Raw genomic sequence first — 21600 nt, 5'->3', positions numbered from 1 at the left:
GACATTGTGCTAAGTGAAATAAGCCAGTCAAAAAACGATAAATACTACATGACTCCACTTATATGAGGTATCTAAAGTAGTCAAATTCTTAGAAACAGAAAGTAAATTGGTGGTTTCCAGAGGTGAGGGAGAGGGAGAAAGGGGAGTTGTTCTGTGGGTTTAGAACTTGCTTTGCAAGATGAAAAAGTTATAGAGATGTGTTGCACTACAAACTGCATATAGTTGTGCTACCACACTATACACTTAAAAGTGGTTAGGATGAAAAGTTTTGTATGATTTTTTTACTACAACAAAATAAGAAAAATTAGAAAATAAAACATTAAAAATGAGGGGCTCCAGGGAATGGCAATTTGCCCCTCAGTGTATGTCCAGGTCAGAAGCCCCAGCCTGGGATCTGGTGGAGCACAAGGCAAGATGTGGAGGTGCTGCTTGGAAAACCAGTCTGCTCAAACCAGAGAACCACAAGATGCTATCAAATGTGGAGACGCATTGTGGAGGGCAATGCCAAATCTTCACTGCTTATGTGCAGAAAACCGCTAGACTGCGAGACAAAGCAAACTGAGCATGAAATAAGCATGTTTGCCTCTACAGAGACCTCAAATTTAAAGCAGGGCCTGAAAAGTTTGATGAGTTTGCCACACCTTAGGATTATCAATGAACAGAGATGGAAAGATTTGCAGCTGAAGTGGTTGAACCTTTGAAGGTTTATGGTGCCTTTGTAAAAATGAAAGCAGATGACCTCAAAGTGACATTAATAGAAAGGAATAGAGAAGCTAAACAGTTAACTCAGGAAGAACACGTCAGCAAAACCCTGATGTTCAACATATCATTTCACAGGCAGAAGCCAAATTGCAGAGAGTTTCTATGGATCCTACCTGAACAACTTGCCTTTTGGAGGAAATTTTTGACAATTTTGGAAAGCAGAAAATAAAAGATATAAAGATTGTGTTTTCAGAATGTATCATTACCAAAATGTTATTTCTTGGCAAAGCATTAAAAGTCTACACTGCTGCCTACCAGAACATACAAAAGATTGATGAGGAGGATTTAGAGGTTTTCCAAAATTCTCTATATCCACCAGACCATTCATCCAGTTTAGATTTTTTTTTTTTCAGTTTAAATATTGTTAACGGAAATTCAAAGTGACCCCTTCAAAGATCACTGTCAGGGCGCCTGGGTGGCTCAGTCAGTAAGGGTCTGCCTTCAGTCCAAGTCATGATTCTAGGGTCCTGTGATAGAGTCCCACATGGGCTCCTTGATCAACCAGCGTCCGCTTCTCCCTCTCCCTCTGCCCCTCCCCCCACTTGTCCTCTCTCTCTCTCACTCACTCTCTCTCTCAAATGAATAAATAAAATCGTTTTTTTTCTTTTAAGATTACCATCAGCTAACTGTGTTTCTGGAACAGAACAGTTATCCACCTGTCAACTAAGAAAGGATTAACAAGCAGAAGATGAGGAGGAGAACAAAGATTTAGACATTACAGAAGAGGAAAATCAATTTTCTTCCATAAACATCACGTTTCAATTTTCATCTTAAATGATTTGGCATCCAGAATTACTAAATTATAAAACTTTATAATGGCTTCATAATGTTAAATCTCAAAATGAAACCTTACTAGAAATGGAAATTAAAGGAAATTTATGCTGACCAGAAATGATGTTTATAAGAAATATAAACCAATAATTTCAACACCCTATCTAGCAATATGTGATTTTTGTGTAGTTTCCATTCTTTTTTTTTTTTAATTTTTATTTATTTATGATAGTCACACAGAGAGAGAGAGAGGCAGAGACACAGGCAGAGGGAGAAGCAGGCTCCATGCACCGGGAGCCCGACGTGGGATTTGATCCCGGGTCTCCAGGATCGCGCCCTGGGCCAAAGGCAGGCGCTAAACCGCTGCGCCACCCAGGGATCCCTAGTTTCCATTCTTTAAAAAAAGATTATGAGCTTCAAAAGTATCTCATATCAACACACCATACATGGCTGAAGTTGCAATAAAAGAAGATGTCAGAAAACAAGAGATCTAAAAATTCCACTTGCTTCTTTTGCACTCATCACCAAAAAAGGAACTCTAGTAATTCTGATTAAATACAAATCCTATTCCATAAAGCCTTAATCAAAAAGGTTTTTTTTCCTTTACATTTTTTTCATTTTTACTACAACTTGAAGTTTCATTATTTGATACGTAATAAACTTTTCAACAAGTCTGTAATTACTTTTGATTAAAGGTAACAGGAAACTAGGATATCAGTCTCTTAAAAGCACTATGAATACATTTTACCCTCAAAAAGAAAGGTACATTCAGCCTGATTTGGGTGTTAAATTGAAAATGCTATCATACTAAAGCATTATTCACAATACTACAACTTTTGGAAAGCTATAATTTGGTGGAATTTGCCTAAGAAAACGTCATGGAAAACCATAAATCATTAAAAGTCTATAAAAATTTCACCAAACTACCATCTAACTAATGAAGCAGTATGTAGTTTTATCCCTGAAAATAATCAATTTAATCAGAGATTTTCAGTATGTCCAATGCTTTTGTTTCTTTGGATAGGGATTGTACTCTTATTATTTCATGGATACCAGTTAACATATAAAAATTATGAAATTTACAAAATCATTTGGGATAATCACAAAAAGCAATTTTCAGTGACGGAAAAATAAAGGCTTTCTAGAAAAAAGTAGTAAAAGTAGCTTTTGAAGTTTTGATATAACTCTATGTGCTTGTTAAAGTTATTGAAGATAGATAACAAGGTCAAAGAATATATGTTTAAGGCTTGACTTAAATGTGTCCTCATCTTCAAAAAGTACAGAAAAATATCTATGCCATAATAAGTTGTGGGTTAGTTTAGAATTCATAGATAACAAGGTCAAACAATATATATGTTTAAGGTTTGACTTAAATGTGTCCTCATCTTCAAAAAGTACAGAAAAATATCTATGCCATAATAAGTTGTGGGTTAGTTTAGGATTCATAGTTATTCGCTCTTATTCATTCTTAAAGTGAGCAAGCTGATGCCAAAATAATGGACTCTTTCAGTTTGTGGAAAACCACTTAGTTGCTTTGAAATTGTATGTTTAATATAAAGTTATCTTTAATACCAATATTGATTTGAGAATATTTGCTTGATTTATTGTTTCAAATAGTATTACGTGGTTTTTGTTCTTTGGCCATTATGTCACTGAGTTAGAAATTTATATCAGAAGATAGCCTAATTGTGGCTCCCCAAGTCTAAAAACCCTTTTATAAAAGATTTCCATCTGCATATTATTGAATAAAATATGTATGAGTCCAGAGACAATATCACTCATAATGCAATTTTTTCTAAAATTATGTTTTCGGTAATGTGTATTAAATTTCTTAATGTTTCTGCATTCTCAACATGATTTTTCTATTGATTCAAATTAGTCTCAAATGATGCAGATGCTGGATTAAAATCAACTCCAGTGCTATCACAATGGCCAAGTTCAAAGATTTCCTCTGCCCATAGATCTCTCCCTTCCTAGATGCTTAAGTTCAAAGATTCACTGGATGTACCTACTCTTTAACAGGAAGGGGAAATACAAAAATAAAAAATAGTGGTCCATAATATTATCCATATTTTCTAAAAAGAACAATGAGTTTTCTAGTTTTACTAAAACTATATGAATATTGTGTCATGGTGATGAAGTGACAATTTAATTTCAACAAGACATATAGTACAGGATCTAACTCACATGAGAAAAAAAATGAGAGGGGAAAAAGAGGGAGAAGGAGAGAGAAATCCAGAATTGTATTGACAAAGAGATGAAAAAAGAATGAATATTTTTGAAGCTGAAGTTCCTGAAAAATATGTTTTGTTACTGGCATATCTGTGATAATTATGCTAGTCTCCCATTAGGGATAATTTTAAGCAGAGTTACTAAGTTCTTTTTATTCATTGAATTTACTCATATATAAAACAGTATTGCTATAAATTTTATGATTTCTATTAATTTAACCACAGAATGAATTAAAACCATGGAGTATATGTATTACAGAACTTAAGAATACATTATATTACCAGAAATATGGGGGTTGATTCGACATTCTACAAGGTTTTGTTGTTGTTGTTAAGATTTTATTTTTTTATTCATGGGAGACACAGAGAGAGAGGCAGAGACACAGGCAGAGGGAGAAGCAGGCTCCCTGCGGGGGGGGGGGGGGCATGCAGGACTCTGGGATCAGGACCTGAGAGGAAGGCAGACTCTCAACCACTGAGCCACCTAGGTGCCCCCTACAAAGTTTAATGTGTAAATGAAGTCTGTTTCCTTGATCATTTTCTTTCCATATCTTTCCTAACAGTATCCACTACCCCACCTTTTTTTTTACTAATGTTCATCTTAATATACTGGTAATTATGCAGGAAAAGAGCAAAACAAAATTAAATAAAACAGATCTCATGAAATCAGAAAAGAAAAAACCAGAATAGAATTGTTTAATTCCATCATTCCAGACAATAAATGTCTATTTACCAAAAGTCCACTCAAGTGGTTCTTCCTGAACAGAGACATTGCTATTTCAAGACACTTGAAATTGATATCCGCCAATAAACATATAAATGTTAATGGTTAATAATTTTTATATGACCATGCTCATCTTTGGGGTAGGGAAAAAGGAAAAGTTCAATCTGACTTTAAAAAATAGCAATTTCTCAAATGTTTCCAGCACACCAGTGTATCATTATTCTACATGGACTGAAATGAAGAGATATGTTGTGAATTGTAGGAGCAGAGTAACCTGTAAAACTGCTTAATTCCAACTCAGTATCTTTTATACTTGATATTCTACACAACCCTTACATAAGCAAAAAGATTAATATAACAAATGCATTTAATTGATCAATAATTTTGAGCAAATCTTTGGTACAATTCATTGGTCTAGACACTGTGAATATAAATTACCCAAAACAGCAGTGCTATTGCTTTTATAAATTCCAATAGGAGGACAAACAACAGATTATCCAGCAAATATTAAACCACATCCGGGATAAATGCCTGCTAGAAATACGCAACTTGGAAAAATCCAGCAATGAGATCAATTCTAATGCATGTTAGGGCTTGGATAAAGTTTTCCTGAGAAAGTTACTTTGCATCTAAAATGTGAAGAATGGAGCCAACTAAATATTTAATGAATTACACGTGAGTGAAATTCATTCAACTAAGATTGAGGAGTCAAATCCTAGTTCTACTGGCACTTTCCTGGTTAACAATAGTGCTATGTGATTAACTTCATGGCTCTCCATTCATTAAGTATAAAAAAGCAAATACTGCCCAGTAATACTATAAACATTTCTCAAAAAAGGTATCACAAAGGAATTTAAAATTTTTAAAATTGTCCAGAATTAATTGCTCTATCATGTGTCACTACTTATGCCCAGTTATACATATCTATGACCTCCACATTTAATTGCTGTAGATGGCATAAAGAAGGATTTGACAGGCTGGATGACCATGACCTTACAACAGCTTTCAGTCCAGTGAGTTTTTAAATCTGTTACCTTATCTAACCATCTTTGAACCAGACTGCAGTAGACTCAATCAGATTAATTCAACCCTTCTGGCAATCAATAATGATTTTGAAGCTCAGGACTATTGCTTGCTCATTATCAACTAAAACCAGACAGTCCTTGAAAATTAAATTCAATGGAATTTGATCAGATTTAGGGAAAGTAAAAGGTTATGATTACCCATTTCCTGTGCTTTAACTCAGCAGCTATATCTGATGACTTACAAAATGCTTAAATCTCTGTTTTGATAATTATTTTTTTCTTTATTTTAATTTTCTATAAAATTTGAGGAAAATGATGTGGAGTAGAAAAAATTTTTTTTATAAAATTTAAAGCTCTAAATGATATTGAACATTTCTTCCTTATAAATTCAAATGAAATTAACTTTCATGGGAGGCCCCATCTGGCAGTAAAACTAGGGACACATTATATGCTTTATCCTGTATTTCCTTCCAGCTAGTATAAAACTACACTACCCTTAATATATTTTTCCATTATAAATGATAAGTATTATATTTTGGGGATAATGCAAATAATTCAGAACGCTAATGATTTAATGAGATAAATATTTAGTAATGAAACACAAATAGTAAAGGAAATAATCTGAGATCTTTGAATTATACGTGGAGTCAATTCACAAGGTATGGAGGGAAATTTCTAACAGAAGTTGGAAACAAAAAGACTGGAGCAAACAGAATCAATCAAGAGTAATTGCTTAATAACCAAATGTGCTAGCAGCAGGATGCAAGCAGGGAGTCTAGAAAAGAAACAAATTTAAAACTTTCCAGACACAGACCAAAGAGCAGCTAGCTCAAAATTGTCAGATGTCTATGAAGGAAATAGTTGGGACCGAAATAGGAGTGGAATATGTGGAAAGCTTCCAGAAAAGAAATGGTCTCGAGGGAAGTTTCTCTGGCTTCATGGTATAGACAAGCTGTCGGAGAACAAATTGTTGAAACGACTCTGCATATCAGTCACTTTCTTGTTGGTTTCCTGAGATCTCTTCCATAGACATAAAATATATCTTATAAAATAGCTGAAATGTCATGCTGAGTGTGTGATGCTTTGGATGTGTTACTTTACAGAACAATCAATAAGCAGAGGTTAGGTCTAAAGACCCAATCTGGATACAAAGTCCTCTTTAATCTTTGCAGTGGTATCAGTAGAAGTGACCAATGCAAAATATCTAAAAATGTTGTTAAAGGGTGCTTGTTCCATTTTAGCAAGGTAAGGTATAAAAGCTTAAGAGGGTGGCAAGACCAAAGAGAAACAACATATTTGTATGCTACTTTGCTATTCTCTGTACTCAGGCAACTTCCATTTGTTGCATGTGGTGTGTGTGTGTGTGTGTGTGTGTGTGTGTCATAAAAACAAATATAAATTTAAAATAAGAGGCTTAATTCTCCCTGTTGAGAATAAGGAAAGAAATTCTATTTCTCTTTTCATGGAACATTTACATTAGAAATATATTAATTTTAAGTTCTTTCTCTGTCTCTTTTAAGTGCATATAAATCTTTTTAAGAGCTAAATAAGCCTCTTGCCAGCTTTGTGACCCAGGGATATCTTGCCCAAGGACCTTTGAAATGTAATCATCAAGGAAGACAGCACTCCTAACCTCCCGTTTCCGTGGGAGGGTAGGAATCTAACTTTGGTGGGGGCTTTGCTGTAATTTGCAAAAATGCCTACTGTCATAAAGATGTGAAGAAATTCTTTTCCCTTGGCTAAAGCCAATTAGCTAACACAAATGGTCATCTCAATGACAAGGTGAATCTAGGATGAACTGTGTGCAACAAGTGATGATATCAAATCCTCCTACTTGAGGACTAGTTATTGTTTATCTTGAGAGTGTGTATGTAAATGAGTGGCATCTGTTTGGCTACATAAAAGGGAGAGTTTTCTTTTTGTCTTTGCACTCTTTTAGTACAGTGTCTGATGGGTGTCACATTCTGGTTTAATTCTTATTCAATAATGCAACTGTTTTCTTTCTCTTCTACCTTTGTGTAGAGGTTTTTTGGCTTGGCAGGATATTTTGTTTTTAGTTATACTTCACCAATAGTGTGTGTATGAGATTGTGGTTTTTGCTTTTTTTAAAAAAAATTATTAAAAATATTTTTGGTCTCCTCAAGCACTTTTTTACTTCCTGTAGTTATTCCAAAGAGTCACTTTTCTCTTCATGTTTTCTAAATGAAGTCTTGAAGAGAAAAGCACGACTTCAGGCAGTGACTAGCTCTTTCTCTATCTGCAAACAATGTTAACTTAGAGGAAGAGTCTCTATAACAAAGAATGCATAAGCCAGGGAAGATAAATCTTTTCTTCTATTTAAAAAAATAAATCATATTCCCAATCCTTAACTTTCCATTCCCACTTTTCAAGATGATGAAAGGACCAGAGTTTGACTCAAATCAATAATGAAGACACCAAAACCATAAAAGTATGCAGAAGCTGAACTAAATCCTAATGAAAAAGTATGTCTAGACTTAAGCTACTTTAGGGTATAAAAAATAAATGTTTCTTGGCAACCCTAAAATGTCTACATAGTAATGGCTCGTGGTATCAATCTACCTGGAAATGTAGAGTTGGGTAGATAGTTTGAGATGTACTTGTAAAGCAAGCACATTCCATTTTAGTTTCTGTGAATACAATCAAGGGGAAATGCTAAAAAGATAAACTTAAAAGAGCTAAAGCCATTTATACCACCAAAGCCATCCTGCAGCTGGCTTTATATGCAATATAGGAATAATCTGGGGATATGGTTTTTAAATATTTACATCTTGACAAAGTGGAGTCAGGGAGAGTTCTATCCTTCTCAGATTCAGAGGAAGAGGCAGGACAAACTAGATAAACCTCTTTAGTACCATAAATTAACACAATTCAGTAGAATATGTTATCTTTGAAATACTGAAAGTATCACATGTAAAGACTGAATATTCAGGAAGCAACATCTGTTACTAAGGAGAGCATAATGAATTCCACAGGTATGATGTGAAGACAAAAAAGTGGTGAAGGATAAACATTATTGTCAAAATGAAAGGTTAACTAAAAATGTGGTATGAAATCCAGAACATTGCAACTGTAAATTAGTCAATACTAAATGGGATATTTGCCTAGGAAAAAAAATATATGTATATTTTGGTCTCCGCTGGCTGTCACATACCATTACGCATGGCTTGATTGAATTTAGAGTCTAGCAGAGAAAGGATAGTTACGGTGACATAATATTTTAAAAGACTGAAACTATGAAAAATACTCCATAACAATTTTTTCAGAAAATGATTAAACATTAAAATATTAACTATTTAGAAATGCATAGTAAATATTTAAAAATGTAAGAAGTTTTGAGGACAGACTGTCTCTGACTTGTGAGAGTTTAACTTCCTTTTTTTTTTTCATTTTACAATGGTGCAAAAGTGATATATTTAAGAGAAACTCTACTTCAAATTTTGAATTTTGATCTCCAGGGCAAGATACAGGTGGCTTGGTATTCTCCTGTGATGCTGGGCAGCAGTACTAAAGCCTCAGCTGCCAGTTAGCCACATTATCAGGAAGGTAAACAACCAAGACAGTTAAAACCATTTTGTTTGTCACTTTCAGTATAGTATCCAATAAATTACATGAGATATTAAACACTTTATTATAAAATAGTCTATGTTTTAGATGATTCTGTCCAACAGTAGGCTATGTAAGCATTCTGGGCATGTTTAAGGCAGGTGAGGCTAAGCTATGATGTTTGGTAGGTTGATAGGTTAGGTGTATCGAATGCATTTTCTACTTAACTCTATATTCAACGTAACCACAAGTTTATTGGGATGAAACCTCATCTTCAGTTGAGAAAGATATATAATTTCAAAACATATTTCAGGGGCATCTGGATGGCTCAGTTGGTTAAGCCTTTGCCTTCAGCTCAGGCCATAATTCCAGAGTCCTGGGATCAAGCACCACATGGGACTGCCTGCTCAGTGGGGAGTCTGCTTCTCCCTCTCCCTCTGTCTGTCGCTCCCCCTGCTTGTGCTCTCTTTCTGTAAAATAAATAAATAAAATTAAAAACAAATATACAAAAACATATCTCAGCATAAATTTATTCTGGATATTTATTTCCTTTTGTTTTCTGGATTGGACTATATTTCCTTTAAATATGAGATCAAGGGAGATCCCTGGGTGGCACAGCGGTTTGGCGCCTGCCTTTGGCCCAGGGTGCGATCCTGGAGACTCGGGATCGAATCCCACGTCGGGCTCCCGGTGCATGGGCCTGCTTCTCCCTCTGCCTGTGTCTCTGCCTCTCTCTCTCTCTCTCTCTGTGACTATCATAAATAAATAAAAAAAATAATTAAAAAAATAAATATGAGATCAATTTTTATATTTTTCCCTATTGAAATTGATCTATGATCAATTTTAAAAATCTTAAAAAAATGAGAAATATATAGGAAAACAAAACTCATCATCATCCTACTATTTTAAATAATGCCTCTTAAGATTTTTACATATGTCCTAATGATATTCTTCAGTATTCTACAAACTCTTAAAACACCAATTGTCTTGAACTGTTTTTCTTTACCAATGTTTTAGGAATCATCAGGTACTGTCCTTTAATAAGTTTTGTGCCTGAATAAAGTTCACTCCTATAAACATTCTCTTCATTTTCATTAATTACTGACCAATTTATGGGTAGATAGGTAGGTAGATAAGTAGATCCATAGATGCATAGATAGATATAGAGTGTTTGTCTCTTCCAAGATAAAGATGAACATGTGTGGAAACTTATTCACCATATCCTGACTTTCCGGGTGTCTGAGAATAGCATTTTCGAGGAAGAAAAGAGCCATAAGGACAGTGTAATCCTACTTAGCAGACTGTGAAGGCTGGGAATATGACCATGAACAATAAGGATCACACTAAGCATGGTTGGGCATAGAGGAGAGAAAATGAATGAAGAGACCATGATAAACCCCTAGGACTATGACTGTGATGGAATACAGCCGTCATGTTAGGGTTTAAGGTGAGAAAATCTTGAGAGATTTTGGCAGTTTTAGAATAGTAAAGGGGATCATCAGGTTTTAAATAATGTTTTGCACTATTTCTAATGTGACACTGTTGAAAGACTAGAAGGTTGGAACCGAGCATCATGGTGTTATTAGCATTGTGTATGCACATCTTTGTATAGATATTTATATAGACATTTCTTGTATTTTTAAGAAAATGTGGATTCCTAAATGTGGATTTTTAAAGACAAAAGACGTTAAGGTTATAAAGTTAAGCCATACTTTGAATGAAAATAATACCATATTTAGAAAAAAAAACAGTGAATTAACAGGTTACTAAGATAGTTAAATGGTTGTTTATTTCACCATGTGTTTGTAGACATTTCTGTTATGATTGGCTGTTTCCAGATCCAATTATTATAAAAAGAAAAAGGATGATCAAAGTAATTAATTACCTGTCTTTTGATGGATTCAGCTCAGATGAAAAAGTCAGTTATCTAATGAATTGTTTTGTTGATTTTCCTACACATGAACATGCAGTTCTTATCTACTCTTCTAAGATCATCTGCAAAAGCATCAAAGACATCAAAGGTAAGGAGAGAGAGCAGTTACTGGATGAATCCTAATAATCAAGTCACAAAGAATAGGAAGAGACTTTTTTTATGTAAATGTAGATTATACCAAATGATCCTAGATTTCTAGAACCAAGAGCAAACTATTTAGCTGAGGATAAAGAGCCCACCATTTCTCTGGACAATTTAAAAATGGTAAATACCGACAGTTTATTTGTGCCTTTTAAATAAGTGGAAGGGTGACAATGGAAGAAAAAACATCTCTATTTTTCAGTTTCACTGATGGTCTGCTTCCAAAGTTGAAATTCACACAGCTGTTAATTTTTGCAGAGGGCACTCCTTCTACAGCTGCCCATTGCTTCAGTAGGAGCCAACAAGGGACCATGCAGAGAAATTGATGGAAAACCTGGTAGAATTATAGTCATCATAATAGTCATGGGCTGTACTGTTTGTGTGTTGATTTGAATTAAAATTGATACAGCACACTAGGGACAAAGCCTACCATACTGCAATAAAGCTCTGCCTGTGTGATGATATTTTAATTACTTTAAAATGAAATATTTTGTTGAACCACACCAGCAGTTTAAATTAATACTTGTGTAGTAAGTACTGTGGTCCTCCACCCAAATCATCTGTTTAGGGTCAATAGACCCACATGTGGTCACTCAATAGGAATCATCCTCCATTGTGAGGTACCACAGCACCTGGCTGATGTGGGGATACAAAAGCCTGACACTCATGCCTCAACTGGAGCAACTCTGAAGGTTCAGATGAATTCCCAGAGGAAGGGCTGAAGCCTCCATTGCAACTGCGTTGTGGGTATGTCTGGCCCAATCGTAGCTTCCCATGATGCCATGATGGTGTTCTATGGTCCTATTCAGTTAAATACTAATTTAGGTATTGCTGTGAGAATATTTTTTTAGAAATGGTTAAAGCCCACAATCAATTGAATACAAATAAGGGACAATCATAGGTAATCTGATTGGGTCTGATTCAATTAGCTGAAATTGAGGCTTACTGATGAAGAAATTTTGACTGTGGACAGCAGCTTCAGCCTATACTGAGAGGTCCAGCCTGCTCTTCCTGATGGCCTGTTCTATGGATTTTGAATTTGACTACCCAGCTGGCTCCTACAATGGCTTAAGCTGATTTCTTGCAGTAAATCTCCTAATATATACCTCCTACTTGGTCTGTTTCGCTGGTTAAATCCTGACAGATACACTCCTTAACTTTCAAGCATCTCTCTAGAGCATTTCTGATACATCATTTGCACACAGATCCAGGGATCACAGTCTAAGACAGCATGCTTTCATCCTTCAATTTTCTTCAATAAATCTGTCCAAATCAATGAATTTTTGCTTGAAGCAGCAAGTGCTATCAATAAGTTCTATTGAGCAAGTTGATTTTAGGACTACCCTTGAGTAAAATTTTAGTTAGCTAAGTTTGTATTAGGCATATTTTTTAATGCAACTTTCACCCTTTCAGTGTTTCTTAACTGAGTATTTGTTTCATTTTATCCCTTTCAAAATTAATGCCCCAAATTCTTTTTCATCCTAACTCTATCCATCATTTGTGACAGATACTTTCCTCACAAGTTACAGTACTTTTATGTGATCTGCTTCAATGAAATTCTCAATGCTTCTTAAAAGTACTTCTATAACCCAAGCTACCTGCCTTTTATAATTCTTCACAGAGGCTAATTCAAAATGTTTCAATTATCCTCAACTTCCCATTTCCCTCACTTGAGAAGAGGGCCTCTTTCTCTACTACTTCTTAAACAGAAATAGAAATCATCAAACTGAGACTCTCTCATACAAGCAGCTCATACATACAGTTCTAGAAATCCTGTAATCGTTTCCCCTCCTGTCATGGTGAAAACATCAAAGAACATTCCTCTCTTATTGCCTAGGTGATTCCTTTCCTTGTGCTCTGGCTCCTGTTTCTTGTTTGCTTGAGGGCCTTGATCCATCTGTTTTTCTCTCGTGTTGTAATATAAATCCCCATAGCTTAAAAATCAACTCTCTTCATGTCACAGTCATTTCTATGATACCACCTCAAATTTTATAGGAGAGTTGTCTATGTTAGCTGCTCAGCTGTTACTTAACACATTCTAGAAGAGTCCCTGGCCACTAAACTGAATGGTTTGAGATCGCTAGTGACCTTAGTGTCAAATAAAATAAGCAATTTTTACTTCTTAGATGCAATGTTTGATACTCTTAAGCACACTTTTCATGAAACAACTTATTCTATAGGCTTTTTTTCATATTTATGATTTGTCTTCTAAAGTGTTTACTATGCAGAATTTCCCTCTCACTCACTCATTCAAGAAGTTCTTTTCAGTGTTTTATTTTGGGTTCTATTCTTGCCTTATCCTATATACTTTTCCTGGATGATCTCAATAGTATTATTTCAAGTACCACATATTTACTGTTTTAAAAAAAAGGCTCCATCCAAGATCTCTCTCTAAATGTGACATTAACATAAACCACTTCCTCTAGATGTATTCATAATGTATATAGCCCCTATTACCCAAGAAATATGTTTTTCATGTTGTGTCTCTTATCTCAGTATATGCAAATCCTATCCATTCATTTATCCCATCCATCAACAACATTTTTGTTGGCCATATCTGTAATGGGTGCTGCTGGTTAGTAAAAGTAAAGTACACTGTTAAACACACTATGATATTTATAGGACAAGGCCCTACAAGGAAGAATTATGATCAATAATTCAATGGTCAAAGTTATTAATAGTGCCAAAGTTAACAAATTCTGCTTTAGAGTCATTCCATCACATGAAACTTGGCATTATACCAAATGTAGAGCTTCTCTGAGATATTTCTAGACTTCCCAGGCCCCCCTAGGGTAAGTGGGGAACCAGCCCTAATATTCTCAGATTAACCAAACTTCTATCAGCTTGTGTTTTCTCTATCTCTCCACGAAAGAACTCTGTGAAACCCTGAGTTCTTTCCCTCATTTTGCATTCTTTCTCAACAAAGCTAGGCCTTCAGGAGTGTTGTCTAGCTATCAATTTTAAAAATAGAGTTTGATCCTTAAAGTGAAACAAGTATTTCTTTGATACAGAAATTCCCCTTCTGTTACATATCTACCCCAAAGCTGCTGATTGCCTTTGTCCCCATTATATGCACCAAATGCTCACAAGACTAAGTGCTTTGATGCCAGGAGCTGTGCATTATTCCCCTCCATAGCTTTAGCTTTTTACCTGTACAGTGGAGGCACTCAATACTTGCAGACAAATGAAGGATGGATGGATGCTAAACACTGGCATCCTCTCCTATCTCAACTCTTTCCTGTTGATTCCTATTGTTTTCTGTTTGTGGTTACCATCTGGTTAGCTAATGTGGAACTAGATATCCTTTATCAGTGTTGGTGAAGCTGGTTCCCTGACTCTTCCAAGTACTCTAGATCCTTAGGCAAGCCCCCTTTCTTCAAAGTACTTGTATCTTAACATACTAAAAAATACATATGAAACGTTATTTTAAGTGCCCATAGAAGAATACTAGGAGTCAACGTGCTTTCCCTGTCTCTCATTCCTCTTTACTTCCTTCCTTTTTATGCCCTCTTTCTCAGGCCACAGTTATCTTTCCTTTCTCTCATCTTTGTACTTCATATACTTATATGCTTTATATACATATATATGGATATGTACCTTTATTTAAGTATATCTTATATACTTATCACTCATTTATGTATCACTTGCTTTCAACATCTGCTCATCCTGCCCTGCCTTTACCCCTCTGACTCATTGTCTCATTGCAGTCATTCCTCTCTTCCACATACTTCTCTGCTTTTCTTTTCTTTGTGTAACAGTATCTTTGCTCAGAAGTTGTAGAAGCAGTTAAATGAATGGGTTGTATCCTAGACTACTTGGTTCAAATCTCAGCTCTGCATTAACCATCTTGTGACCTAAGGTAAGTTAAATTATGTCAGTTTTCCTAATCTATAAAAGGAAGATTAAAATTGCACTTAAGAAATAAAGGAGTATAAAGAGTCAATGAGTTAACGGCTGTAACAATTCTTATACAAGGGATGGCACATAGTAATTAAACATATTATTTTACTCTGACTATAAATCTTAAGTGTGCTTATCCAGCCTCCACCTTGCTCATTTCATTTCGCTGTTTCTTTCTCTCCCTCCAATTCTTCCACTTACTTTCTACACACCACCTTTCTTCTCTATCCTTCTCTCTAAAATTCTTCCAATTCTTACATTTGTCATGTAAAAACCTGGAAAGCAGTATGAGAATAAGCAATTTTAATTGCTCCTATCACCAGAGTAAAATTACAGGATTTAAGGGGGCTATTTGATTTCATTTTTTCTTTCTACCTGGACAAAGTATTATATTTAGTCCTGTGATTATTGTTTTTGGGAGTAAAAGTATTAACTCTTTGAACCCTAAGCATATGTCTTTTCTTTCATGATCCAGTGGATTCTATTTATCATTTCTATGATTCAAATTTGCTGCCTTGGATTATCTGTATTTTTCTTCTTCTATCATACATTAAGTCTGCCTTTCCCCCATGCTGTGGATTTTCTTCCACTATTTCCTCTCTAAGGTTATTTTTTTCTTCAATGAATTTCCTTAACAATTTGTAAACTACTTATAAATCTTGTCATGCTATAACTGAGGCTTCCTCACATCATTATCTAAGTTAATCAGTTATAAAAAAGAAATCACATCCCAAGGCAGGTGGTGGGCTTAGAAACCTACATTACCAATAAACATTGCACCTGAGGGTACATGGATCATACTTGAAGAAATCTAGAGCTAAATTCTCACAATTAATCCTTTCCTATATGTTTAATCTTGCAAACTCTTAGGGCTACTTCTTTTCCTAAGGAAGGAGATACATATTGCCCTGAAGTGTTATGTTAACTTAGCATTATCTTTCTCATTATGAACATAAATTCTGGTCCAGGAATTAGGATTTTATCATATTCTTACCTATATAAACTAACTCTTTGGTTAATATCTATTTTCTGTGGTTTAAGCCTATCCCCACTACTTGGTTGCTGGGTAATGGTTAATCCCAAACATACCTTTACACCTACTGTCAAAAATTTATGTTATACAAAGATAACTTCAGATTCCTTTTTAGTAGGTAGACTACATTATTCTCAATAATTCAGATGGGTTGTATTTCAGTATTCTATCAATCTAAATTCTTTAATTGTTTAAAATTACTTTTAGTGGTTTAAAAGTTTCAGGAGTAACCTAGCTTTCTTATGGTCAAGAAAGAGTAATTCATCAGAGAATGGCAGAATTGTAATAATCATTAAAGAGTATTAAAGAGTATCAGGACACCTGGGTAGCTCAGTTGGTTAAGCATCTGACTTTTGATTTTGGCTCAGGTCATCATCTCCATGCTGGGTATGGGACCTCTGTAGATTCTCTGTCTCCCTCTTCCTTTGCCCCTCTACCTGCTTGTGCACAATCTCTCTCTCTCTCTCTCTCTTTCTCTCTCGCTCTCAAAAAAATTTTTTTAATTAAATTAAAATAAATAAAAAGAAATAAAATAAAGAGTATCTAGTTTTATTTTAGCAAATTTCCATCTTTCAAACAAAATATCTTGAGGAACTCTAGCATTGGAGGAACTAGGGAACATCAGGGGACCATGGCCAAAGCCAAGGGATTTGGAATTCCTATCATTGTTAGGCATTACCTTTCACTGGTATCTGCCTTGGCCTCTCCTTCCTGCACTAGAAGCAATCAATGATTAGGAACCTCTCCAAAATAGTGAGTTTCAATGGTAATTTAAATAAAATGCTTTCTAAATCCTTAACGGATGCTCCGATAAGCAGATTGAAAACCATTGTGCTAATTTAAATCTTGTTTTTATAAAAGAAAAAATAGAGGGAGACATATATAATTAAGTGACTTAAATTTAAGATTATAAAAATAATAGCGGGGTCCCTTCTACCATTTTATTCAGTGCATCCTTTGACAATCACTTTGTCAAATCGATTTGTTTTAAGTACAATTTTTATGTCAAAAGAGAAGGAGAAAAGTCTTTTCTAACTAGAGATATCACTTGAAAACAAATTTTATTTGTTAAAAAGAAATATTTTTCTTTAAAAAGCTATTAATGATTTTTTGCTATGTGTCTTTCAAAATTTATGACTATTAAGTATGTTGAAAATGTTTTACTTTCTCTGTAAATTGAAGGATAAAACTTTGATAAAAATTTAAAAGAGCAACTATGACAGAAGCTTAACATTAGCTGCAAGCTATTCCTTCTCTCTTTAAGATATATAGTTAAAGCACTTTAAAATCAAACTTAGTACATTTTCTGTGCTATGCTTGGCTTTTCACTCTTTGCAATTTACTTATAGATATTCACCCTTGACATATTTATCTGTAGCTACTAAACATCTCATGATTCCTCATATCATAAATTTCTCAAATATATTTAAGAGTTCAAGAGAAAATGGCAAGCCTTAGGAAAAAGGATCTAGCCTACGAAATATGTTTTTTAAAAAAAGAAAACTCAAAAACTAACACAATACAATTTTCTCTTAAGTTTTATATTGGTTTCCTTTAACAACCTTGCCTGTAACCTTTAAAACCCAGTTACAAAGTGATGGTATGTGGCATTTTAGTATATCATCAGTGAGCATATCGTGCATAACCCATCTCTAGAATGTTCTGTGAATGCTTTTTAATGACTGCAAAGAAGAAGTTAGTTGGTATAAAACAAACTGAAATATAAGCCTCTGGCAAAATGTTGATATTTTGATCACAGCTCATGTGAGAAATAAGCACGGGTAGTTTATAACAGTCCCACAAGAAAATGTTGCATGGTATATGAAATATAAATATAAAAATGACAGGAACCTAAGTTAAAGGACGTTTGACAGAAGTACCATATTTTCAAAGTTTGCTTACCCATACCTTTCCTGTCATAAATAACTGGAGTAATATTTGATGAGCAGAAAAAGAAGTTATAAATATAATATTGCTTTGGTACCTGAGGTTAATGCACTTAATTAGCACACTAACATTAAAATAAGACCATCCAATTTGCCTACACAATCAGAAGCAGAACATTAAGCGTTTCTCATTAAGTTGTGTTCCCTTTTCCTCATATTACTTTTCTTCTTCTTGTCCTTAAATTCATGTACACTTCTAGGCTTACTCTTCTTCACGCTTCTGCATGAGAGTCACAAATAGTATTTTAATGAATTCATATCCAATATAATGCCAGTCAATATCTCTTTCAAGGAAAATTCCATATTTTTGGTATACGAATAGATAAGAAATATACACAGAATTTTCTTTCACTCTAACAATTGATTAAGGTTGCCACCGCTTTCTTTTTAATGTCAAAAGTAACCTTTAATTTGGTTGTTAAATTTTCCTTTTCATTACATTAGTTTTTACTCAAATTTCTGAAATATACTCCTTAAATTTGCTTTAAAACATTATATTTAGTTTTAAAACAACTTCCTTTTTGTATTTATTTCCACTATATAACAGTTGGGATGACAAACCAAGAATATGAATATATATTTTGTGTGTGTATTTGTACGTATAAGACACCAAAAAGAATGCTTATCCTTGTGATGATAAATTGTAAGCATAATAGGATGCCTGGGTGGCTCAGTGGTTGAGTGTCTGCCTTTAGCTCAGGGTGCTATCTTGGGGTCCAGGATAGAGTCCCATACAAGGCTCCCTGCAGGGTGCCTACTTTTCCCTCACCTATGCCTCTGCCTCTCTCTGTCTCTCATGAATAAATAAATAAGATCTTTAAAACAAAACAAAACAAACCTGTAAACATATCTACGTGTTACTTACCCAATGGATAAACTTTGCCACCCATTTAAACAAAATAAATGTGTTTTTTCTCCAAGAGTCTGAATACTTTTATGTATGGAACATTTCCCTGAAGATGATTTCATACAGGATTCAGTTTCATTTATTCAACTGCATATATAGATTGGTTTGGCACATTATCTTTGTGTCATATGATGTGATAGCACCATAAAGACACAGAAATATCAGTCCAGGGTGACAGAGCTAAAAAGATATATAAGAAATTGCCAAAACAGAGATCACATGTTTGTATTGTACTTTAGAAACCTCATTTTTTTTATTTGACAAAGGGAAACATAAAACTAGAAAGATTGTTTTATGTTGGTGTTTTTTGTAGGTCATCCCTACAAATTCCCCATCCTCTTCTCTCTTTGCTTTAAACTGTCAGGTATCCCACCGAGTCTTCTCATGGATGCCTCATTGAAAGCCTCTCCATGTGTTTCTGAGAGATGTGAAATCTGTGAAGTGAAGAAACATAAATTACTCCTTTTTACTGGTGGAATTGCCTATCTCACAAGGTTCAGAGGTAAATGTGTTTCCCAATAAATAAAGAATTAGAGATGACAGCAAAACACATTATTTCAATTCAATTCAATTTAATTCAATAAAAATTAATTCATCAGCTGGTATGAATAAAGCGCCACTTTTAAGTGTTCACTTAATCTTTGAAGGAGAATTTTCCTAATTGGAGAAAAAAATAAACAAAAAAAATAATTTTTCATATATACCAGTAGGGAGGCAATACTTGTCATGATAGCTGTTGAACTGACCTGAAAAAAGAACAATGTGAGGAACACTTACATGGCTACTGCAAAGATGTACAATTGCATAACTTCAAAGTGAAGGAATAAAACTGATGTAAAATGAGCACTGGAATAAAATATTTTCTAATTTTTATAAGAACTTGAAGCAAAAAGTGAAAAATTAACAATCACAGTAACATCATAATTAATGTTTAAGTGCAAGTCATGATTAAAATATACTATAAATGATAACTGATCATGTTTATACTTATAGCATCAAAAATATGCACTGAAAAAAATTAACATCAACCTGAACTTTTGTCTTAACAACTACATTTTATTTATTTTTTTTAAAGAATTTGCTTATTTTTTTTAAGATTTTATTTATGTATTCATAAGAGACACACACAGAGAGAGAGAGGCAGAGGGAGAAGCAGGCTCCATATAGGGAGCTGATGTGGGACTCGATCCCGGGACTCCAGGATCACGCCCCGGGCCAAAAGCAGGCACCAAACCCCTGAGCCATCCAGGGACCCCCAAAAGATTTTATTTATTTATTCATGAGAGACACAGAGAAAGGCAGAGACATAGGCAGAGGGAGAAACAGGCTCCATGCAGGAAGCCTGATGTGGGACTCGTTCCTTGAATTTGGATCACTCCCTGAGCCAAAGGCAGACGCTCAACTGCTGAGCCACCAGGGGTCCCAACAACTAACATTTTAAAGAGAACAATATCATCACTTCATGTTTAAAAATGGCTTTGCAGAAGTGGTGAACCAAGTGCTAGTGTAATGTTCGTGTCCATATCACTATATTTTTTAAGTCTAAATGGAAAAATACAATTTCTAGTATTTCAGATAGATTCCCTCTTCAACCTAAATATTTGAAAAGGGAGTCTATTTTTGTTATTGTTGTTGTTCTTGCTGTTTAGACTCATAGAAAAAATACCTTAGAGCTATATTTTGCTTCATTATAAAGGCATTAAAGAATAGGGTAAGGTACAAGCTCTAATATCGGGCAGAGATATATTAGATTCCAAGTTTAGGTGATTTACCAAGTGCAAGACCTAGGTCAAGGAACATACCTTTGCCTTTTTAAGGTTACTCTTCTATAGAGCATGGAATTATTTTCCTCGTGTTCAATGAATCAGTAACAACAATCCTTTACCCTCCTAAATAGAACTAGTTGAAGCAAAAGACTGAGATATGAGGAGATCAAAATATGCTAATCAATATAATAATATTGATGATAGTGGCCAACATTTGCACATCTCATATATCTTGCTTGGTACTCTTTGCATATATCAATTTAACAAGTTTTCAATCCTATCACTATTAAAATTTGCTTGCAGAACAAGGATGTGATTTGTGGCCAAGTGCACTTGAAAATATTCAACACTTCCATTAGCCTTCCCTCCCAGCTCCCAACACACATGCACATTCCACTCCTTATTAAGTTATCGTTTATCACAGGAGGAACTGGACAATGGTGGACCTCTGTTGTTGATGGGACATTTACTCATAGGCAAGGAGAAAATAGGCATTTCTTTAGGATATGCTACTCTATAAGAAAAAGGCTGTTTCTTTTGTCTTAAAAGCCCTTTAATTTATAGATATTTTTAAAGTTCTAAGTAATACTTCCCCTATCATTATAAAAGTAGTTATTTAAATCTCTGATAATATAAAAATTTATATGTTTGAACACCTTTTATGAAATGCTTCTCACAATTATGTGTGAGACTTAAGTGAATATGCATTGAAATTTAATTTTTCTCACGGGTATTTAAAATGTCCTGTTGGAAGAAAAGATAAATTAAAAATATCAGAAATGTGAGAAAATCTGTTATTTTTTTCTGGTATTTTTATAAGCCAAATATAATTAGAAATGACTATCACCTTGATATTCATAACTAAGCTATATTACTTTTATAATAGTCAAAGCTTTA

The 21600-nt window shown here is 34.5% G+C and overlaps 1 pseudogene; it reads left to right on the top strand.

The window, feature by feature from the left end:
• Window positions 1-414: 414 nt before the first annotated feature.
• The window catches only part of LOC129516442 (CBY1-interacting BAR domain-containing protein 1-like), a 51507-nt pseudogene continuing 30321 nt past the window's right edge, over window positions 415-21600 (top strand).

This window comes from Nyctereutes procyonoides, unplaced genomic scaffold, assembly GCF_905146905.1.
Source record: "Nyctereutes procyonoides isolate TBG_1078 unplaced genomic scaffold, NYPRO_anot_genome, whole genome shotgun sequence".
In the NCBI taxonomy this organism is placed as follows: Eukaryota; Metazoa; Chordata; class Mammalia; order Carnivora; family Canidae; genus Nyctereutes; species Nyctereutes procyonoides.
This window is presented reverse-complemented; position numbering and strand designations above follow the sequence as displayed.